We start from the raw sequence: 13,251 nt of genomic DNA, 5'->3' as shown, positions 1-13,251 counted from the left end.
GGGCCGGACATGACGTACGTGTTCCATGCGTATTTCATAGAAAGGTGGTGCATTGTATACCGCAAATACCCATACATGTTTTTGGACGTACGCATCATCCAGGATGTATTAAACTTACACACAACGTGCAGCGATTTCTCCTCGTAGAATGCAAGAGGCCGTTACCTTGATAGCAATACAAAATGAACGGGTTTCGTCAATTGTGTGACTCGTGAATCACACGCGACAGAAACCGCAGTTCACGATTTCTCCCTTCCTCTTCCTCTGAAGAGGCGCGACAAGTCGGAGCAGCGTCCTATTGGTCTCCTCAAACGATTTGTCCAATCATCGCGTTTGTGGAAAGTAATACGACGCCGTTCTGCATCGTCGCGCTTCCTGAGAAGGAGAAGGAGATGGAAGGTGCAATCTACGGTGTATTTCGCGCGCAAGACATGAACCGCTCAGCGAATGAACCCGTTCCTTTTGTGTTCGTGTCAAGGTAACGAATTTCTCATTCCGCAATGCGCCTTTGTGCCACTGTAAAAGGGTCAAATGACATCTGGTCCCGCTTGCACGAACGTTCAGGCTATTCCTCAGAGCTGCCCTCGGTAGCTTTGCCTGTGCTCTAATGATGTCTTCGACTGGTCACTCCGGTACTCCGAGTCGGAGCGGGTCAGACCACAGCTCACTCCAGCTCCAAGCCGAAGGAATCGTGTACGATCCGAACACAGCAGGTTCGAGCAGAGGAGAGGAGGGGAATGTTAACTCATGTGACTTCCGTTGTTTCCCTGGAAGTCACAGCGACGACGACGCAAAACGCAGAACGTGACGTGCACGGCGGAACAGAAACACTACTCAGCGGAAGCTGGCGCAGTCACGTGACCAACCCAACCAGATCTCGCAACTGCTCCGACGGTGTTGGTGAGAGCACTCTAGGGCACTCCGAGATGGAGGAAAGAGGTCCAAATGAACCAGTCGAACGCAGTGAGAGCGCTCTCTTTCGCCCAGTCGAAGATGAAACGTCGCTCCAGAGCGCTCTAGAACGATCGGAAGCAACCAGTCGAAGAAAGAGAAGCGTCGAGGACAGTGCCGAGTGTAGAAAGCACCCCCGGAGCTACCGTTGTCAGCACTGCGGAATTTCCTGAACGTTCGTGCGAGCGGGCCCTCAACTAAAGAAGAGAAGTGATGACATTAAGTCAACACAAGCTAGCTTGGTCATTCCTGTTATGTTCACAGAAGAGAAGCGCCGTGCTGGACATGCAGGGTGTGCCACCGAAAAAATGGCCAGGGGCAAAAGAAAAACGGAGTGCTCTACACAAATGGAACCAACTGTACGTGTTTGGCAGTCGTGTGGTCTATCCAAAAATACTTTTTCATCGCCGCTTGTCACTTAATTAGCAGTAATTAATTTTCTAACGTTTTAATTATAAAAGCTACGGAGTTGTTCCAATAAGAATATCGGATCTCTTCGGTCACCTGATGCAAAAGTCGTTTTCAGAACAGAAATCCGTTCAATAGATCGTTCGCAAAAATTCGTGAAGGAACACCATTTTTTTCTTGATTTTGTTCATTGCGCATCTCTAGAGACGCGTCTTTCCTTCACCACCAATACGAGACGATGAAAGAGCTCACTATGGCCTCTTGCATCCTGGAAAAAGATTAAAAGAAAACAGAAAATGCAACCCAAGATAAGGGCAGTTGCGATGGTCACCCGATACATTTGTTTTTGTTTTGGTTCCCATCTATGACGCATGAGGCGACACTGTGCTCTTTCACTTTCTCACACTGGGGGTGAAGGAAAGACGCGTCTTCGAAGATGCGCAATGAACCAAATGAAGAGAGAGAGAGAGAAAAAAAAAGGTGTTCCTTCACGAATTTTCTTGCGGACGATCTATCGAACGGATTTTTGTTCTGAAAACGGCTTTGGTATCGGTGACCGAAGAAATCAGATGTTCTCATTGGAACAACTTCGTAGCTTTTATAATTAAAAAGTTAATTATTGAAAGTTAATTAAGACATTGCCTTAGGAGTCTGCTAATGCCCTCCTAGGGAGTGCCTTTCAGCATATGTTATATTGCAATTGGTTTCATCTCGGAAAAAGTGATAGATATATTTAAAAAAAATATGTTCACGTTTAGCTGGGACACCCTGTATAGCTAAAAGAACGAAGAGGAACATCAGAAGAAAAATTGATCACCAAAGATAATGCGCATGATATTTTTTTATCTTCTGCTATGCTTCGGGGGGGGGGGGGGGGTGGATCGGATGTCCCTGCGACACTGGACTAACTCTGTACAATTCGACCGTCCTTTTTCAGTTGTGTACAAGCCGACGAAGGAAATACTTGAAGTACAAAACATAGTGCTGAAATCGGTTTATTGTTACTCAAACGTCGTCATGCCGGCTCGGTACGGTAACCGAATGTTTTCGGTTTCTTCCCCTCCTCCCCCCCCCCCACCCCAAGTGCTGAAATGTTGTTTTAAGTACATTTCCGACGAGTACTTCCACTTTGATTCACTCACATTACAGATTATGTAGCTGATGCTGTTCTTTGCGCACTTTTCTCCAGTGCTCTGTCCTCAGGCATTCAAAACAGAACAAAACTGAAATAATGCGAAGACAAGATTCGAAAATAGCATAATGGAGAAATATCCTGATAGCGAACAAGACGACACCACACGTAACTTGTGTGTTCAGAACCTGTGAACTTGTGTGGTCTCATGGTATTCCTCCATCATCATGCTTTACCAGCTATTACCTGTGGCTTGCCCCTTCCCCGTGGAAAATATCAGGAAACAGTTTTTATGACTATTCAAGGCGCTTTTGAGGAAGTAGGTACTTGGTGACAGCCTCGAGATGTGGATAAGCCATAAGAGTGAGTACGTTTATTCGTTCAACAGTGGGAAGTTGGAAAATACATACACATGCTCTGCGCTGAGATCAGTCGCGCGCTGACCTGGGTGAGTACACTCTTAAAGCGATGAGACTTTTGTGACACTTTCCGAGCGTCACTTTTTTGCAAAAAGGTCACGCTTCGGTCAAATGTGAAATATTGACGCTTGTAGCTATTACACGTCAGGCACCTGTCACACAGGATTTGTGCGCGTGTGCCAAATGTAATAGGTCTGGAAGTGTCACGACATGGCTGCTGTGCTACACTGAGTATTCACCTACAACAACTACTAGCGGATCCGCACTAGTTAGTAAAGAAACCACCTGCACATATAGCTGACTCTTTCTGCACAGAGGGCCTGTATACGCATACCAGCTTATATGTGAGGCTAGCCAAAGCCTAGGAAAATAAGTTGGAAAACTTCATTTCATGTCAGAAAGAACGACTGAAAGAAAGAGAGAGAGAGAGAGAGAAGAAACGATACGGACGTATTCTGGGTGGCAGCGTTGGCGTGAGACCACATTATTTCTCAAAATGAAATTAGTGCGACCATCGGTGAACGCTGTAATTGCAAAGCAACCGACAGCACCAGTAGGAGTGACAGTTTGTTTGCATTGGGTTGGCTAATGGTATATTCTGTGCGCAAAAACCATGCATGAAAAGACGGAACTAAGGAAGATGAACGAGACGTGCCGGAGCAGTGAAACAGACCAAAAAAAAAGATACAGCGAAAAGAACCGCTTTTTCGTGCTGCTTCCTTTCTTGTTTTAGTAGCATAGCGATCTCGCCAGTGCTGGCAGCGGAGGGGCCGAGCGGGAGGACCTCCTCGGACGCATCTTTATTTGTTCTTGATGACTGTGGTGTGGCATCAACTATAAACGTGTTAGTGACCCATTGTATATTCATGGGTACAGCTACAGATTCACTGGACATGGAAAGTAGTGCATGTTGAACATCAATTTATGTTTTGCGCATGCATGCAAATGTCATTGCCTGCAACGTGGGGGTGTCGGCCTGCATAGAAGCCCTTTTCTTGGGTATCTCTGCGGAGAGCCATGTATTTACCAGAAGTCTGCACGTATTTACATGTGTAAGGAAATTCTATTAACATTCATAAAGATGCTTGCTTCTACAACGCAGTCTTATATTTATATATAAATATAAGACAGCCGATGTATATATATATATATAGTTGAAATAAATGGGAGACAGAAGACGAAATTAGTGGAAGTAACAAAAAAGGGGTTTATTAAAACTTAAAAATTATAAAAGTTAGGGAGGATGTCTACGTTACGGCGGAAGCTCAGCCTTCTTCGGGACAAAAGAGCTAAATGTGGCCACGAGGCTGATAAGGGGCTTGAGAATGACGTGGTCGGTTGGGGGAAATTCCCGCCACCTGGCGGTTGCCAATTGGGGAAATTCCAGAGCGCTTTTGTGTCAGGTCCAGGAGTGGGGTCATCGTCCTTGTGGGTCAGTGGGGATTTTGATCTGGCTGAAACGAGAAAAGGCAACAGGGTCTTATCTAGGTTGTGAAACTTCTTATTGTTGACACCATGCTAGTGTCCTCGTTAATGGCCGATCGGAATTTGTAAATTAGGTAAGATTCCCGTTGTTCCCGGGAGCGGTCGGAGATAAAGTTCGACTGGAGAATAAAAACTGAGGCTTCGTTGATTTAATGTTCTGGTTGTTTGAAATGGCGTGAGACTGGAAGATTAGGTTTCTTGGTAACATCCGATTCGGAAAGAAGTTTTTGTCTGACCCACGTATTGGGCCCGGCATGTGTTGCATTGGATTACATAGATCACGTTGCATGAGTTACAGTCTACGTCTGCGTTGGTCTTGACGGTAAAGTTCGAATTCGTACTTCTGACCGTTTGTGCGGTCTGCATTAACTTGCAAATGTGGCATCTCCTGCCATTACATGGATGACAGCCCACCGGAGGCCTAGTGGGTTCGCCACTATAATTACGTAGCCGTCCGATCCAACTCCAACTCTTCAAGAGATATATATATATATATATATATATATATATATATATATATGTAATAATGCTTTTATGGAACCAAGCTAATCTAGCTATCGCCGCTCTCGTTCGTTCTCTTCCTTCGCCTCTTCTCCAACCGCCCTTCGCACAGCCGCCTACATACGCACGGGTGGCGAAAGTTCATCCCTCCGGGGATGATATTTAAAGACGTTGCCTATGGTGGCAAGTTCGAATCGACCGGTGTCACCAGTGTACCCCATGGTCTTAATCACACCCTGCTTTCTGGTGACCTGTAGAACACGGACGGGCCCGAGGAGTGTGGCTGGATTTCTGGGCAGCCCCTTTCGCACCAGTACAAGATCGCCCACTTCAATCTCGGGTATATTCGGGTCGTAGCGACGGTCGAAATATCTTTTAGTAGAAGTTCTGTACTCGTGTCCCTGGTCCTTGTTTTTACGCTTTTCACGGACGTTCAGTGCGCCGGCAATTCCCAAGTCGCGATCTGCTTTTAGTAGTGGCGGCGTGCCGTTCATGGCGAAATACGGTGAGCAGCCGATCGCACTGTTGTAGGACCGGTTATGGTGGTGGACAGCTGCCTCGAGACATCCACGCCATCCACCTGGGTAGTCCTCCTAGATATGTAAGTATTGTTTTATGTCACGTACAGCTCTCTCGGCCATGCCATTTGCCGCTGGGTGGTATGGCGCTGTAAATTTCATATGGACAGCTTTCTGCTCTGCCCACGTCTTCATGCGTTTTCTTATAAAAGCTGATCCATTATCGCACACACTTACCTTAGTGGGTGCGAATATTTCTCTTTCAAGCAAGGTTATGACACTGTTGGTGTCTTCTCACCTGGGTCGCGTGCACACTGTTTGGGTGGCCTCGTCAATAGCAATGATGAACGATTGTGTTTTCCTGACGCCCTCAGATTTCTTTTGAAGTTCTGCAAAATCGATGTGAACTTCGAACGGGGTGTCGGAATGTTCCGGCAGCACCATTAGAGCAGTCCTTTGCCGGTACTTGTTCTATATCTTTGGCACAGCTCGCATGATCTGGCGTACTCTTTAACATCCCTTTTCATCCGCGGCCAGGTGAAACGCTGACATAGCTTGCGATATGTTCGGGATACGCCGTCTTGGCCACCGGAGTCAGGGGTATCATGGTACATGCGAAGGATCTTCAACTTCATCGTTGGCGGTACGGCGAAACGACCTTTCCTTGGTTCGAGCTGCTCCGTGTCTTCCCAAGCGTGGATCTTCGATTGAAGCGGCGGCGACTCCGTGAAGACCTAATCGTGAGAGTGCATCGGCATCTGTGAGGTCTTCTCTGGACTTGTAGTGTACGGACATTTCAAGGTGTTGCAATTCGGACGCCCATCGTGCCAACCTGCCTTTTAGTTCCGCAGAGGTGAGGATGTCGACAATCGTCTAGTGGTTTATATACAATTTGAAGGGGCGACCGTCGAGGTATGTACAGAAGTACCTGGTGGCTTCTAGTACAGCTAGAAGTTCCTTCTCCGTCGTACAGTAATTCAGCTCTGCTTTGCTGAATGCGTACGACTGGTAGCCTATAGCAGCTAGTTGTTGTTGAGCCGGTTTTGAGTCGTCACGCTGGTACAGTACCGCACCTGTGCCATACTGAGACGCGTCGGTATGCAGCTCGAACGGGAGGCTGAAGTCAGGAATGGTTAGCGCGGGGTTTGAAGATATCGTTTGTGCGATGTCTTGGTACGCTTCCTCGCCAGAAGGCGTCCAGAGAAAAGGCTCGCCCTTCTGCAATAGGGCCGTGAGGCATTTCGTCGTGTAGCGTATCCGTTGATGAAAGCACGGAAGTGCCCAGCAAGCCCAAGGAAAACCCGCAAAGAATGCACGTCATGAGGTTTGTGTAGATTCTGTATCTTCGCGACGGATTCTTCTTTGGTCGTTTTAGTCTTGCCGTCGAATACGCGACCTAAAAAGACCACACTATTTTTGAAAAAGGTACTCTTTTTCAAGTTTATCTTCAAGTTGGCCTCGAGTAAAGCGTCCAAGACTCGCTTGACGTGGAGAGGGTGATCTTGCTGGTCATTGGAGTATAAACGATAATGTCGTCAATGTAGACGTGAACGAATTTCCCGATGAAGGGCTCCAAGACCATATTCATCATCTTCTGGAACCATGCCGACGAGTTTTTCCATCCAAACGGTAGTCTGTTGTACTCGTACAGATTGAACGGTGTTATAAAAGCGGTGTACTGCTTCGTATCTTCCGTTAGAGGAACCTGCCAAAACCCCTTGCAAAGGTCGACGGTTGAGAACACGGTGCTGCCTCCTGTATCGTTGATGATGTTATCAATGTTCGGCATGGGAAACGGGAAGATGTCTGTTTGGCAGTCGGCAGGCGGTAGTCTGTACACAGCCTGAAGGTACCGTCTGCCTTAGGCGCTATTGTTATTGGGGAAGCGAACACGGAGATGGACCATCGCTTGCAGTTCTTTCTTAAGCCAATCTTTCTTCTCTCGTGTCATATTGTAGGTTTTCTCCTTACGATAGTAGTGTCCGACTGGCGAAATGGAACCTTGACTGCTGACGAAGCCGATGCGTATCCTGAGGGGGACAACAGTCGAGGGTACTGTTTCGCAATGTCGTCCTTACAATGGATTTGTGTCCGGAGGGTTGTAGAGGCGGACTCTGAGCACGGCAATTCTTCGCCCAAGGATACTGTGTCGTTCCAGTATATATTCATCCGCAGTCGCTTCATGTCCGGCCGGGACAGAAGAAGGTCATACCGAATATTGTCTATCGCCAAGGTATGTGTACTAACGCAATTACCGGAAAACCCGTGGCTAATCCATGTCCAATCGGTAAATACCGTGCTGCTACCATCAAAGGCTACAATTGTTATAGCTCTGCCAGGTGTGATATGGTCGGACGAGATGAGGCGGCGATTAACAAATGTTATCGACGATCCGCTGTCGACAAGGCCTTCCACACAGACACCATTTACGAACATTGGCACGTACAGCAATTTGGGACTGCAGAGGTAGACGGTTTAACTTGTTATCTGAGGGTAGAAACCTTCACCCTCGTTTATTATTATTATTTTTTTCAGAGTGTTTATGGTAGTGCCGGCGTCAAGTACCTCATCTGCTGTTGCCGTAATTCGTGATCTCGCTGCGGTACCTTGTTGAGCGCGGGGGACAGAGGGGGACGATCTACGAAAGGAATGCTTCTCAGGTGTGACGAAGCTGGTGGAGGTGTGGGGTTAGGGGCCCTTCCTTTGTCTACACTGTAAAAAATTTCACCGTAAAAAAAACGGGCAAATGCAAGGAAAGTTGGCTGCCAAACATCGGCCGTTATTTTTACGGTGGCCCCGTATAAGTTGTGCCCGTGAAAAAATACTGCATTGGCCAATAATTTTAACAGGGATACGCCGTGTAGCATTACTGTGCTGTGGTCGTTAAAAAAACTGCATTGGCCAGTAATTTTAACTGACATATGCCGTGTACCCTTATCGTGCTGTGCTCGTCCCTGGAGCCCCTCTTTTTTTTCTACATATAGTCGTAGCAATGAGAGCAGTTTAAGCAATGACCATGCGCAACACATTGTGATGTTTGTCACATTTAGATTTATTTTCTATGTACATAGTGATGAAAATGCGCTAGTCACCTCTGGCATGAAAACCCTGCAAAGAGAAAGAGAACTGTTACAGGGAGCCGGGCAATTGACATGCAATTATACTCACCGTCTATTTTGTTCAAAAGAAGAACATACGAAGGAACCATGTGCACCCATCAGTCAGGTCTGGCATCACAATACTGCAAAGAGAAAGGAAACTGTTACAGGGAGCAGGGCAGTTGACATGCAGTTATACTAATGGTTTATTTTTTCGAAGGAAGAACATACGAAGGAACCATGTGCACCCATCAGTCAGTTCTGGCATGAAAACACTTCAAAGAGAAAGGAAATTAGACTCTGTTTTATTTTTTCAAAGAAAGAACAAGAAGGTGCACACAAAGCGCGGAGAAGGCACGGAACTTCTTCTGGAAGCGTTCATAAGGACATCTGATCATGACCCTTTCGTATGTGCTGCTTCATATGTGACATTATCTCTATATTCGTAGTGAACTGACGCGAGCACGAATGGACGTGACATACTTTCGTGGTTTCGGAGAGCAAATCGATTCGAGGCGACCGCCCTGGTGTGTTCTTGTAACGCCCCAAAATGTGACATCCGAGTTTTGCATAGGTCGCCGCCGTGTACACACATAATGCATGACAGCACGGTATTCTGCTCGCTTCATGTACACCTCTACGGTGGTCAACTAGCCCATCAGAGTGTTAAAAACACATGGGCACCTTCCGCAACGATACATTACAACAAGAGCGCCTTGATCACCCTACGAGCCAGGACGTACACACAGAACTAGGGAGACACTTCACAACAAACGCGAGCCACGATTTACTGGTGTCAAGTTGAACAAAACCAGGCATACGGTGCACCACGCTCAAATCGCAAAGAACAGGATGTGCGAACAGAAATGTGCTTACCTAACTACATGCATTCGCGAGATTTACAACAACCGCTTCGTCGTCCTTCGTCAACCATCGTCCGCGCACGATGTTCCGCTTCCGGCGTTTGCGAATGACGGCAATGCCCCGTACTTGGCTTGGCCTTGCCTCCGCATTGAAGTTTTTGGCCTGCACATGATGATGGCGCCACCGTTTTACGTATTTTTCGCAGTATTTGTGATTACGGTAACACGCCGTCGTCACATACTACTAAACGCCCGTAGAAATCACAGTATTTTTTTACAGTGTACAGCTAGGTCTCGGAAGGAGTGTAGTATATCTTCTGACTTCTTAGGTACTCGAATTTGTACGGCCTGTCGTAGGTCGTTTGGGAGGCCGTGAACTGTCAAGGCAACGAGGGACCCGTCTGGAAGCTGTGGTTCTGCTAGGCGGAGCAAACGAAGCTTCTCGAAATAATAATCGGCAAGTGGTCCGCCTTTATACTTGCACGCCACGGCTTCATGCCATCTTTCTACCTTGTTGTCCGCAAACGATGATCCAAAACTGTCTTTCCACGGCGCCCAGGCATCGCTCCGCTTGTCCAAAATTCGGCAATCATACCACTTCTTGGCTGTGGCGGATAGAGCATGTCTGAGATTATCTATCTTGTCTTCGTCGGTAGTCCAGCCATTCCTTTGGCAGGCGTTCTCATACATTGAAATCCAGTCCGTCGCGCTCGTCGTCGATCCATCGAAAATATCCGGCTTCACGACACTCTGAAAAATATAACTCCTTTTTGGGTGTAATTTGACGATACCCTAACTCCCTCCCTGACTCCGTTTTTCCCTTTGGCAAAACTACGCCCCTCAAAAAGGGTGTTCTCTGAACACCTCTTTTGGTGTAACCTAGCGGTACCCTAACTGACTCCATTTTTGGTGTATGTCTACACCCTCAGGCAAGACAACACCCTTCAGTAATTAAGGGTGTTATGCCGAGGGAACAGAAACACAACGGTTAAAATAACAGGCATATCTTTGTTTGGATTACCTATAATACACTGCTTGCACTGCAATAACAAAACCGCACAATACAAACATAAAGGTGTTCACCAACATAGCGACGAAGATGAAGGTATTACGGTGAGGCCAAGAGAAGTCCTGAGGAATGCCTTCATCAAATTAAGGGCGAACCACAAATTACATGATAGTTACGCAAATGGATGAGACTAGAGAAGAATTAGGACTACACAAACACAGCCCTCGTCAAGTCAACATGCAAGCAGCTCAAGATAGAAAGTAAGGCAATCGGTAAATGATGATGATGATTGAATTTTATTGGCGCAAAAGCAACTCAAGCTATAATACGCCAAAACCATGGTAAAATTGTGACTAGTTAAAAATCAGATGATTATACTAAAATAACCCAGAAATTAAGAAGCACACAATGATAGTGTTAGTTAAAAGACCAATGTCCCTACAAAAGCTGCAATCGGTAAAGGGTCAGCGAAGTGTCGGTAGCCAGACTAGAACCCATACCTCTCTGATTTCTGGTCAAGTGTACTACCAATTACACCATCCAACACACCAACATGCCAGGGCCTTGTTCAGAAGACACGCACAGCCATTGACTCGGCACATCTGACCGGAAATCAGTGGCCTTGTGGTTTCATTGCCCGCTACCTCTTGCCTCTTGAGTCGTTGACTCTTGCCAGCTGCTTTACTTGCTACCACAAATTGCACAAACTTCGTGTGTTACGTATACCCTTTGACTTTGCCTAACGGCCACATGTGACCGTTACAACGCGACGCGCACTGTTCTCTGATCTAATCCGTGCATGCCACTTAAGGTTCAAACATAATCTGAAAATACCCGCTTCAAAGGCATCTCAATCAACCAGACAAGACAAAATACACCTACAACACTTACCAAACAGCACGATGCAGCCAGCCGCTCAGACAAGTTACTCGATCCGATGGGCACTGCGCATCTGTTGCTTGCATCCGTTCGAGACCCGGAACTGTAATCCTTGCAGTGTCATACTAAACTCAGATGGCCAAATGACCTGTAGGTCACCAAACGACCTCCCCAAAGAACACGAAAACTACCACAACTAACTCCAACCCCTATAGCTGGAGAACAAACACAGAGTAAACAGCACACTGTTGCCAGACCTGTCGTAGCGAAGCATTAGAAATTTGATGGCCACTACACCTTTTTCACACCAGTTCTCGAAATTACACCCTGCAGAGCCAGACATGCACATATTACACCCATTTCAGACCAAAAACACGGTGTATTCTTTTTCTTGAGGGTGTAATAAGAGAGTAAAGCAATTGATACACCCCAAATACACCCCAATCGCACCTAAAAAGGAGTTTTATTTTTAAGAGTGCACAGTCCTCTGAAAATTTTGTCTTCCGGACAGTGAAGTGACCAAGTCCATTAGCACTTGTTGCTGTCACGTCATATGCGCTTGTTGCTGTTGGATCAGTCGGACGAATACCTTCTGCCGCCTCTGGTAAAGCCGTGTGTTGAACAGGGAGACACTGACGAACATACTGATGGAAGTCACTGACCTTCATGTTTACTTTGACGGTGGCCTTGGAAAGCAAGACAGAAGCTTCCGACTTCGTCTTTTTGACAAGGCACTCCAGAAGTACTGCCGGATTCTCGTGCCCGGACAGGTCGAAGGTTTCCTCCTCGTCCACTACGCATTGCGGGAACATGGGACTGTCTTGCGTGCCTTGAATCGTGAACTGTACCCACATGGTTTTCCAATCCTATTCGGCTGCGCCAACGTAATAACCCATTTATGGAACCATCAAGCTAATCTAGCTATCGCCTCTCACGTTCGTTCTCTTCTTCCCTCTCCTCTTCTCCAACCGTTCTTCGCACAGCCGCCTATAATATATACACTAGGATCGGTCGTTTCATTCAAAGGAAAATGTCCGTGGAAATACTCTATAAGGAAACAGCAGGTCAACTGAGAAATGCAATGTCCGATTGAAAGGGATATCCGTTCTGTAACGCTAAGTGCCTTCATGCTAACTGGAGATGCAGTGCGAGTTGATGATGTCCGTCACCGTTACGTAAGTGTTTCGTTCCTTTGTACTCTAGGAGCAGGTTGTAAAGTTCTGGGTCGCATAGTACTGCAATTTCAATGAATGCTTCTGAGGAGTGTTCTGCTTTGGTAGTTCTATACGACTATACCTGGATTCTTGAGCAAGAATGAGAGGCACTGCGCCTGTTGTTCGTGTTTTGGGACGAGGGCAGTATTGCTTTTGTAACGCGGTGCAGCGCAGATCAGTATTTGCCCGAAAAAATGAAACACAAACAAAAGCAGTCAAATGAAGTAACACCACTTAATGACAGGGTGGGAAGGAGTGCTTACTGTTCTTTGCGATGTGCTTGGTAGGACAGTCAGGAAACACAGGTCTGCAGGAAGGGTGTCAGGGGAACACCCTCACGGAGGGGAGTCGAGGGGTCACTCTTAGCAAGGGAGTCAGGCGAACACCCTTACAAGGGGAGTAGCCCAAACACCGCAAAGGGAGTCATATGTGTGACGAACACCCCCAAGGGAGTTTCCCATACTCCCTTTTTTGTGAGAGTGCATAATGAACCCCTAAACGAATGAACCCCACGAAGGAAACCGCACATGCATACTTGCATCCCCTAGCAGTGAAAGGAATCGCGATAAGGAATTCGACGACACACGCCTAGCACGTGATCCTAACATAGTTTCGGTATCACTGCTCACTGCAGTCTAAAAATGGTGACACTTTCGTGACGCGTTGCAAGCGTCACTATTTTGCAAAAACGTGACGCTTTGCTCAAGTGTCACTTTCAGACGCCTTTTGTTTATTTTTGCTTTCTGCAGCATGTGTCACAAGAGCTCTCACAGC

Source organism: Ornithodoros turicata, chromosome 3 (genome assembly GCF_037126465.1).
Source record: "Ornithodoros turicata isolate Travis chromosome 3, ASM3712646v1, whole genome shotgun sequence".
NCBI classification, from domain to species: domain Eukaryota; kingdom Metazoa; phylum Arthropoda; class Arachnida; order Ixodida; family Argasidae; genus Ornithodoros; species Ornithodoros turicata.
The sequence above is the reverse complement of the archived record's forward strand: the minus strand, read 5'-3'. Positions refer to the sequence as shown.